Here is an 11,020-nt window from a genome sequence, read left to right on the forward strand (position 1 = left end):
CGCCCAGGCGTGGGCAAGAGATGTTCAGGATCCCTGGGCGTTGGAAATTATATCCCAGGGATATCTCCTGGACTTCAAAGCTTCCCCCCCAAAAGGGAGATTTCACCTTTCACAATTATCTGCAAACCAGATAAAGAGAGAGGCATTCTTACACTGTGTACGAGACCTCCTAGTTATGGGAGTGATCCATCCAGTTCCAAAGGAGGAACAGGGACAGGGTTTTTACTCAAATCTGTTTGTGGTTCCCAAAAAAGAGGGAACCTTCAGACCAATTTTGCATCTAAAGATCTTAAACAAATTCCTCAAAGTTCCATCATTCAAGATGGAAACTATTCGTACCATTCTACTAATGATCCAGGAGGGTCAATATATGACTACAGTGGATCTAAAGGATGCTTATCTTCACATTCCGATACACAAAGATAATCATCGGTTTCTCAGGTTTGCCTTTCTAGACAGGCAATACCAGTTTGTAGCTCTTCCCTTTGGATTAGCTACAGCCCCAAGAATCTTTACAAAGGTTCTAGGGTCGCTTCTGGCGGTCCTAAGGCCGCGGGGCATAGCAGTAGCCCCTTATTTAGATGACATCCTGATACAGGCGTCAAACTTCCAAATTGCCATGTCTCATACGGATGTAGTTCTGGCATTTCTGAGGTCGCATGGGTGGAAAGTGAACAAGGAAAAGAGTTCTCTATCCCCACTCACAAGAGTTTCCTTTCTAGGGACTCTGATAGATTCTGTAGAAATGAAAATTCACCTGACGGAGTCCAGGTTATCAAAGCTTCTAAATTCCTGCCTGGTTATTCATTCCATTCCGCACCCTTTGGTGGCTCAGTGTATGGAAGTAATCGGCTTAATGGTAGCGGCAATGGACATAGTGCCGTTTGCACGCTTACATCTCAGACCGCTGCAACTATGCATGCTCAGTCAGTGGAACTGGGATTACACAGATTTGTCCCCTCAACTGAATCTGGACCAAGAGACCAGGGATTCTCTTCTCTGGTGGCTATCTCGGGTCCATTTGTCCAAAGGTATGACCTTTCGCAGGCCAGATTGGACAATTGTAACAACAGATGCCAGCCTTCTAGGTTGGGGTGCAGTCTGGAATTCCCTGAAGGCTCAGGGATCGTGGACTCAGGAGGAGTCTCACCTTCCAATAAATATTCTGGAACTAAGAGCGATATTCAATGCTCTTCAGGCTTGGCCTCAGTTAGCAACTCTGAGGTACATCAGATTTCATTCGGACAACATCACGACTGTAGCTTACATCAACCATCAAGGGGGAACAAGAAGTTCCCTAGCGATGTTAGAAGTTTCAAAAATAATTCGCTGGGCAGAGATTCACTCTTGCCACCTATCAGCTATCCATATCCCAGGTTTAGAGAACTGGGAGGCGGATTTTCTAAGTCGTCAGACTTTTCATCCGGGAGAGTGGGAACTCCATCCGGAGGTTTTTGCACAACTGATTCATCGTTGGGGCAAACCAGAACTGGATCTCATGGCGTCTTGCCAGAACGCCAAGCTTCCACGTTACGGATCCAGGTCCAGGGATCCCAAGGCGACACTGATAGATGCTCTAGCAGCGCCCTGGTCTTTCAACCTGGCTTATGTGTTTCCACCATTTCCTCTGCTCCCTCGACTGATTGCCAAGATCAAGCAGGAGAGAGCATCGTTGATTCTGATAGCACCTGCGTGGCCACGCAGGACCTGGTATGCAGATCTAGTGGACATGTCATCCTTTCCACCATGGTCTTTGCCTCTGAGACAGGACCTTCTACTTCAGGGTCCTTTCAACCATCCAAATCTAATTTCTCTGAGGCTGACTGCCTGGAGATTGAACGCTTGATTTTATCAAAGCGTGGCTTCTCTGAGTCAGTTATTGATACCTTAATACAGGCACGAAAGCCTGTCACCAGGAAAATTTAACATAAGATATGGCGTAAATATCTTTATTGGTGTGAATCCAAGGGTTACTCATGGAGTAAGGTCAGGATTCCCAGGATATTATCTTTTCTCCAAGAAGGTTTGGAAAAAGGATTGTCAGCTAGTTCCTTAAAGGTACAGATTTCTGCTCTGTCTATTCTTTTGCACAAGCGTCTGGCAGATGTTCCAGACGTTCAGGCATTTTGTCAGGCTTTAGTTAGAATCAAGCCTGTGTTTAAACCTGTTGCTCCACCATGGAGCTTAAATTTGGTTCTTAAGGTTCTTCAAGGAGTTCCGTTTGAACCTCTTCATTCCATAGATATCAAACTTTTATCTTGGAAAGTTGTTTTTTTTTTGGCAGCTATTTCCTCGGCTCGTAGAGTCTCTGAGCTAACTGCCTTATAATGTGATTCTCCTTATCTGATTTTTCATACGGATAAGGTAGTCCTGCGTACCAAACCTGGGTTCTTACCTAAGGTGGTATCTAACAAGAATATCAATCAAGAGATTGTTGTTCCATCCTTGTGTCCTAATCCTTCTTCGAAGAAGGAACGTCTATTACACAATCTGGACGTGGTCCGTGCTTTAAAGTTTTACTTACAAGCTACTAAAGATTTTCGGCAAACATCTGCTTTGTTTGTTGTCTACTCTGGACAGAGGAGAGGTCAAAAGGCTTTGGCAACCTCTCTTTCTTTTTGGCTAAGAAGTATAATCTGCTTAGCCTATGAGACTGCTGGACAGCAGCCTCCTGAAAGGATTGCAGCTCATTCCACTAGAGCTGTGGCTTCCACTTGGGCTTTTAAAAATGAGGCTTCTGTTGAACAGATTTGCAAAGTGGAGACTTGGTCTTCGCTTCATACTTTTTCAAAATTTTACAAATTTGATACTTTTGCTTCTTCGGAGGCTATATTTGGGAGAAAGGTTTTACAGGCAGTGGTCCCTTCCATTTAAGTACCTACCTTGTCCCTCCCTTCATCCGTGTACTTTAGCTTTGGTATTGGTATCCCACAAGTAATGGATGATCCGTAGACTGGATACACCTTACAAGAGAAAACACAATTTATGCTTACCTGATAAATTTATTTCTCTTGTGGTGTATCCAGTCCACAGCCTGTCCTGTCATTTTAAGGCAGGTAATTTTTAAATTTAAACTACAGTAACCACTGCACCCTATGGTTCCTCCTTTCTCGGCTTGTTTTCGGTCGAATGACTGGCTATGACAGTTAGGGGAGGAGCTATATTACAGCTCTGCTGTGGGTGTCCTCTTGCAACTTCCTGTTGGGAATGGGAATATCCCACAAGTAATGGATGATCCATGGACTGGATACACCACAAGAGAAATACATTTATCAGGTAAGAATAAATTGTGTTATTGTGCTCTATTTCTTAGATCACTTATGGTGTTTTTCTGTTCAGAGATCACTTCCCACTCAGCTCTTGCTTTCTTATCTATCCCAATTCTCTTTATTGGGACAGCCAATATATACGTTATATCTATTTTTCAGATACCTAGAAGTAACCACTTTTCTCCATTCTCTTTGTCAGCTTCCCAAAAAAACCTCATGTTTATGTTTGCATGATTGATTATCTTTTTTATAGATATACCAATTCTGAGTAAGCCATTTCTTAAATTTAAAATTGGATGCAAGAAACCTGGGAAATCTAAAACTTTGTTATATCATTTATTTTCTCTCCCCCAAGACATTTTCAATGAGATTATAGCGTGATCTGAGAGTGTAAAGTCCCCTATCTCTGTTTCTGGATTCAAACTAAAAACTCTATCTGAGGTTAAAAAAAAAAAAATCTAATCTAGAAAAGGATTTATATTTCTTAGATTCGCATGTAAATGATCTCGTATTTGGATTAAAAAGGCGCCAAATTCTACTTAGATTTAAAGCATTGCAAAAAAATTGTAAGTGATTTTATTGTTGTCCTTCTCATTTTCCTCTTTTTGTCGATATTGCTAAAATGTGATCTGCCTAAGTTATTAAACACCATATTGAAGTCGCCGACTACTATCAAATTAGAATCATGAACTCATATAATTTACTCTTAAGATCTGACCTATTGGGGCCATAAACATTGCAAAGTACAAATACCTTGTCCTTTATTTGTAATTTAATTGTAATATATCTCTTGTTTGGGTCTATAACTTTATGTATAATTTGATATTCAAGATTGCGATGAAAAAGTATCGCCACTCCCCTTTTCCTTGATGAACATGGAGTAGCTATTATCTTGTGTACCCAGTTAGATTTCAATTTTTCATTTTCTACTTTGGTTAGATGCATCTCTTGAATTAACGCAATATCTGCTCTCTTTTTAAGGGATGTCAAAATACGTTTCCGTTTTATTGGGCTAATACCCCCCAACGTTCCAAGACACAATTTTTATAGTAGCCATATTTAATTACATAAAAGTTATCAATAAGAAAGTGATATAGTAATAACTTACCTAACTCCAGAGGTGGAGTGAGAGTTTGAGGGAAACAAGAGAGAAGAGAGGGGGGAGGGAAGGGGGAAAGAGAAAAAAAGGGGGAAGTGGTAAATCATTAAAAACAAATATTTAAGTTTAATATTCTTCTTAGTTTCCATTTTTGTTGTTTAACCTTAGCTTAAAAACAAAAACATGGTTAATTGCCATTGGAGTTACAATTCTTTTGCAAACATTCCAGAGCTTTCTGGCTAGATTTTAATATGGTTATTTTATCATTTATGATTACTTTAATATTTACTAGATAAATCATTCTAGCAAAGAGACCCACGTTCACTAGTTTGGTGCAAAAAGGGGCCATTTCTTTCCTTTTAGCCAAAGTTTGTGCAGCGTAGTCCTAGAATAGTAAAATTCTATTTTGCTCTATTTCCAAGCTATTGCTTCCTCTGTAAGCTCTTAAAATGGCAATCTTATTTTATAAATGTAAGAACTTTATCATAACAGGTCTTCGCTGTACAGAGTTATCCGTCATTGGTTTCATTGGACCTGTTCTATGTGCTCTCTCTATTAGAATAGCCCTTTCTTGTGTTTTTATACCTAATGCTTGCAGTAGTGTGATAGAGGCAAAGAGCATCAGATCTTGGAAGGCAGCACTCTCAGGAAGACCTATAACCCTAAGGTTATTCCTGCGAGATCAGTCCTCCAATTCCTCAATCTTCCTGTGAATATCTGTCATTTGGTTACTATGTGTATCTTCTATGTCTGATATCCTGTTTTCGGCCTCTGATAATCTTGCTATAAACTGTTTAGTTTCTGCAGATAATACAGCTACATCATGTCTTATCTGTTCCTATTGTGGTAATAATAAATAGCCACTTGTTTGGATATTTCAATTATGTTTACAGAGCTTATAGCCGAGCTGCCTGTATCCATCCTAATTTCTGTACTAGTCTCTAGGTTGGTCCTAGTTGTTTTTTTATCTTTATTTTTAACAGGCATTGCAGGTGATTTGTTAGGGAAATAGCTTTCCATATATAGTGACTAGTGAACTAGTGAATAAATTATGACAAAGTAAATTTGATGAGGGAAAAAAGAAAAAAAAAAAAGAAAAAAAAAGAAAATGGAAAAAAAACTTAAATTATGCTTACCTGATAATTTTCTTTTCTTCCGACGGGGAGAGTCCACAGCTGCATTCATTACTTTTGGTAATTCAGAACCTGGCCACCAGGAGGAGGCAAAGACACCCCAGCCAAAGGTTTAAATACCGCCCCCACGTTCCTCATCCCCCAGTCATTCTGCCAAGGGAACAAGGAACAGTAGGAGAAATATCAGGGTGAAAAAAGTGCCAGAAGAATAAAATAAACGGCCGCCCCATATAAGAACATGGGCGGGGAGCTGTTGACTCTCCCTATCAGAAGAAAAGAAAATGATCAGGTAAGCATAATTTAACTTTTTCTTCTTAAACGGGGAGAGTCCACAGCTGCATTCATTACTTTTGGGAAAACAATACCCAAGCTATAGAGGACCCTGAATGCAAAAAAAAGGGCGGGTAGACAAGGCGGCCCATTCGGAGGGCACCACAGCCTGAAATTACCCAAACTTGACAAAAACAAACTGCTTCACCAGAAACAGAAAGATTAAACCTGAAAGGACCAGGTAACTGCCCATCAGTTAAAACCAGCAAGGCCCTAATTAGAGACCGCTCAGAATCAGTAGATTCCACCGAGCACAAAGCCTCTGAGGAGACAAGTCCCGCAGGCTCCAAGCCCACACTAAAACTTACCACCGACCCGAGGGAAGGGGACTTCCACATACCCCCTGAAGGTAAGAGGAAGAAGAACTCAACATAGATCTAAAGACCAACAAGCTAGGGTAAAAGGAACCCTAGTCGAACTCCAAGCGCAAACCAAACCAAGGTTGCAGCAGGACAAAAACGCATAGAGAACAAACTCCAACGACCGAACAAAGAGAAGGAAGGGAAAAAAACCTAACCCTATCTGAACAGAAGTCCAAGGGACCCTGTAACATCCCAACCCTGGAGACCTAGAAAGACAAGGTAAACCCCATCCCTCACACAGCGTGCAACCTGCACTATGAAAGAGTGGCTGAGGGACAAAAACCACCTCCGGGAACCGCCTAAAAATAGCATCATAAATCTTATTGTGCTCCGGAAGAAGCCACTGGCTTCCCTCTGCAACAGAAGTCTAGCAGACTCAAGCCATTAACACTAGCCAACCAAGCTAGGAACTGCACCAGGACTCCCACAGAGGAAAAATTCCGAAGGAGTGCAGAAACTCACTCCCTCTCAGGAAAAACAAGGAAGAGGAGAGCATTAAAAACCAGCAGAGAAAGCCCCCTGCTGAGGAAAGAAACCCCACAAAGCCTGCCAGTTAAGGAGGGATCACCAGATCTAAGTAAGATACACGGTCAAGGCTCAACCAAGCAGACAGACCTCTGACCCCCTCTCCGAGGCAACAGACTCAGCACCAAAGCGACTGGCAATGTCCTAAGGCAGGGAAAGAAACCATTCCCCTGACCACCCAGATCCTTAGTAAGGAAAAAGGAGGGGAACTAAATTGAACGGTACCAATGGGTAGAACAAACTCCACCATTTGCTAACAAGACTGGCAAGCTAACCAACGAAGCTATGACAGAACATAGGGACAAGCTTGGGTTCCAAAACCCAGCCACAGATCCTTGCCCCACAGGCATGGAGGGACCATCTGGCTGTAACAGCCGACTTAGTAGAAGGCAAACCGCCATCGAGCACACTTTTAAGGTGCAAATAGCTGCAACAGATTGAGACTGCAATCTCCCACTTGCTAGGCAGCTAAACTACCCATCAGGCTATTTCCAAATCTCTGTTAAGAGAAAAACAAAAACCCCTGAAAGGGCAAGTGGAAATATCAGAACCGTAAGGACGGAACAGCCCAGACCCATCTAAGAGATTCGGTCAGATATCCAGGAGAACATGTCCGGAAAACCGGATATCCGGAAACCGGAGTCGGCTACAAGGTAGTAATCCCTGAGGAACTATAGGGATACCACTTACGGAGAACCTGTACCCAATGAGATGCCACCACAGCCACATCTAATGGTCCTCGGACACTGGACCTTCGCTAAGCATCCCAGAGACAGAGAGCATATCTCCTAAAGGCTCGAGGAACAACAATCCAGAGTTAGAGCTCAAAACTAGATAATCCAGCGTGAGAAGATAAAATAGTCTCCAAACAATCCCTTCAGGATCAACCTCCCGGAAACCCTCACAACTCAAGGAATTAACGATGGACGAGCCTCACAATTCCTGGCGAGTGACAGATAAAGCCGAAACATCTTTAAGTAAGGGCAGCTCCAGGAAAAAACTGAGACAAACGCATTCTCCAGAGCCCCAAAACAAGGGAGCAGATGAGAAACAGTAGGAGGAAGAAAAAGGGGGTAAATGCCCGAGCTTCCCAAACAGATGACCCCCAACCATCCCCAAGAAGGGGAGAAAAAAAGCCCAAGACATCTCGACCCCTTAAGGAAGAGTTACCGTCATCAAGGCCTCAAAAAATACATTCAATAAGAATACCATAGAGGAGAGAAAATCCCCCAACCTGGTACTCCAAGGAGTCCTTTCAACCTCCAGTCCCATTGGGAATGGAGACCCCTAGCTCCGAGACCAAAGGACCTCCGGAACCCCCAGAGTAATCTTTAGCAGGATCCCTTCTGGAACCCCACCAACCTCAGGAACAGGACAATGAGGACTAAGTACAATCCCTCTGATGCCCCACCCAAAGCAAGAAACTAGAACCAGCCTGACGTCAATGAATGAAAGGCCTAAAAAAAAACAAAAAAACTCATGGATGATCCTCTCCACAGAAAACCTTTAGTAAAGCGAAAGCTTATTCGATCTGAAGAGAAATCAGAGTAGAACAAACTCCTCATCTGAGAGAGCAACTCACCACCCAACCAGGACCGCCAGTCATACCAGCACCATGTGGATGATATAGACCTTAAGGAACAGAAATAAGTGCCCGATCAGGACCAGCCTGCTACATAGGGGACTCAGAACTGACACAGGCCACAGAAAAATTGAAACCCCAATAGGAAGCGAACAAAGGAACTATAGACATAATGTACTAACACCTTAACATGCAACTTCCACTGAAGTGCCCAAGTGACCACAAACTCGCTAGTATCAAATTCCAGAGAAGAAATGTTGCCCAACAGAAAAATTATAACAGACATGAGCTTCTCAAAATAAATAAAATACATCCTAACTGGATCAAAGAAAAAGAGGGCAGCACCCACAGGTGAACGCCCAAGAAGAATGGGCACACTAACAGTACCAGCCAATCATAGACCTCATTCTCCTGAAGCTCAGAACTGGAATAAGATACCCAAAAAAGAAAGTAAATAGGAGACGACAAGGAGATTAACTTCATCACCCCACGTCTAACCCAGCTTGCCGTCTGGAACAGAAGACCGAGGATCCCTCAACCCATTAGGATTGGGATCCTCCAGCACAGCCAAAACATGCCGCAGAAGGACACGAAGGCAAGCCAGTCCATAACGAAAAGCAAGACTTACCTCTGCCGGGGCAACTGACGAGCCCGACCCTGAGGGTTTGGCCCCTGAAGCTTCAGAGGAAACCGCTTCCCCAGATGGCTGATCTGACCCAGACGATCCCACGCCTGATGAGCCCTGGTTAAAAGAACACGGACAGTTACTCATCAACAACTCCCTCCCAGGAAGTTGTAAATGTGCCAATGCCAAAGATATGGCCATGCGGAACTGTGCCATAACCTCTGGAGGAAACAAGTCACCTTCCGGGGGAAGGGGTATCGGCATTAGAGACAACTGCTTGCGTAGCTAAGGAAGGTTCTAGGGCATGCGCCTCACGGGATGTGTGATCCCCAGGGGCGGAAGTCCCGACGGACTCTAAGTTCCCTATTGCGGGAGAAGAGAGCACTCTAAAGAGGCATTTGGAACATAACTGATGGGCATGGATTACCCGGGCCATCTCATACTCTTCGCAAGAAGTTGAATCTGAATCAGAGACATCCGTCTCCAAAAAAATCAGAATGCTCCATAACTTGGGTAGAAATTATGGATAGAAGAAAAAAATAAAAACGGCACCTTACACCCCCAATGGCTGGGGCACTCACCACCTCCTGGGACCCAGACAACTAGCGAAACAGACTCTCTCCTTTGCCACGTGGACAGGAATACGGAAATGGAGTGCAGAACACGACCACGCCTAGTCACAAGGTACACCGTGCAGGCCAGAGAAAAGCGCGCCAAGGCCACAAGAGTCGTGCAGTTTGACAAAAAAAAGGCTGTTATGTTCCAATATACCCACGAGCCCAAGCGTCACTACACATTAGCAGACAGAATCACATAAACATGATTAAAGTCCCCCCTGTTCAATAACCCCCCTCAGGAGATATTAACCCTTGATTCCATTAAAATAAAGGAGTCCCACTGAGACCCTGACTTCTTCGTTTACATTACATTCACATATCGAACTAAAATGAAACGATCTTACCAAAATCTACGCCGTGGAACAGGAACATGATGGCCCTCAAGTGTGACAGATAGTGGCCTCGTTTCTGACATGGACTTGAATGAAAAAAGCAGGCAGCAAAACTTGTCAACGCTGATTGCTAAGGAGCTGTTAACATAATTCGAGTGGTTTCGCAGAAAGACTCTCCCTGCACCTCTGGACTCTAACATTCATCCATGCTCTCACTGAGAGGCTGACAGGATTACTTAAAACTCCAATCCCATTTCGAAGAGTACTACCCTCCATAAGAGACTATCTTTAATCTTCCGACACTTCTCCGCCAACCTCCTGTGACGAAAGGCAAAGAATAACTGGGGGATGAGGGAAGTGGGGGAGGTATTTAAGCCTTTGGCTGGGGTGTCTTTGCCTCCTCCTGGTGGCCAGGTTCTGAATTCCCAAAAGTAATGAATGCAGCTGTGGACTCTCCCCGTTTAAGAAGAAAATAATGAATAGGCAAATTAGCCTAAAGTGTGAAAAGTGAAATACTTAAAGATTATTTTTTTTTTTATTATTTATAGTGGGGATAAGTGTATGGAGGGAGGGGAACATTTTCAGTGCACTTGTGATAGAGTGCCTGTTACTTAAGAATTTAAGTCAATATAAAATAACTACTAAACTTAAAGGGACACTGAACCCAATTTTTTTTCTTTCGTGATTCAGATAGAGCATGCAATTTTAAGCAACTTTCTAATTTACTCCTATGATCAATTTTTCTTCGTTCTCTTGCTATCTTTATTTGAAAAATAAGGCATCTAAGCTTGTTTATTAGTTCAGAACTGTGGAAAGCACTTTTTTATTAGTGGATTAATTTATCCACCAATCAGCAAGAACAACCCAGGTTGTTTTCCAAAAATGGCAGGCATCTAAACTTACATTCTTGCATTTTAAATAAAGATACCAAGAGAATGAAGAAAATTTGATAATAGGAGTAAATAAGAAAGTTGCTTAAAATTTCATGCTCTATCTGAATCACGAAAGAAAAAATTTGGGTTCACTGTCCCTTTAAAGTGTCCTAGAGTAATGTATATAATTATGTCAGCTTCAATGTTACCTACTTGTGAGATTATCAAACCACCAAATTTCACAAAACTATACTTTAAACAAAGATGTATATAC

General features: G+C 42.6%; 1 non-coding gene across 1 annotated transcript; it reads right to left on the bottom strand.

The window, feature by feature from the left end:
- Positions 1-8,155: 8,155 nt before the first annotated feature.
- Positions 8,156-8,269, bottom strand: LOC128661880 (U5 spliceosomal RNA). The gene has a single exon (XR_008402657.1). It is a non-coding gene; the product is annotated as a U5 spliceosomal RNA (small nuclear RNA).
- Positions 8,270-11,020: the final 2,751 nt, after the last annotated feature.

This window comes from Bombina bombina, chromosome 5 (genome assembly GCF_027579735.1).
Source record: "Bombina bombina isolate aBomBom1 chromosome 5, aBomBom1.pri, whole genome shotgun sequence".
In the NCBI taxonomy this organism is placed as follows: Eukaryota; Metazoa; Chordata; class Amphibia; order Anura; family Bombinatoridae; genus Bombina; species Bombina bombina.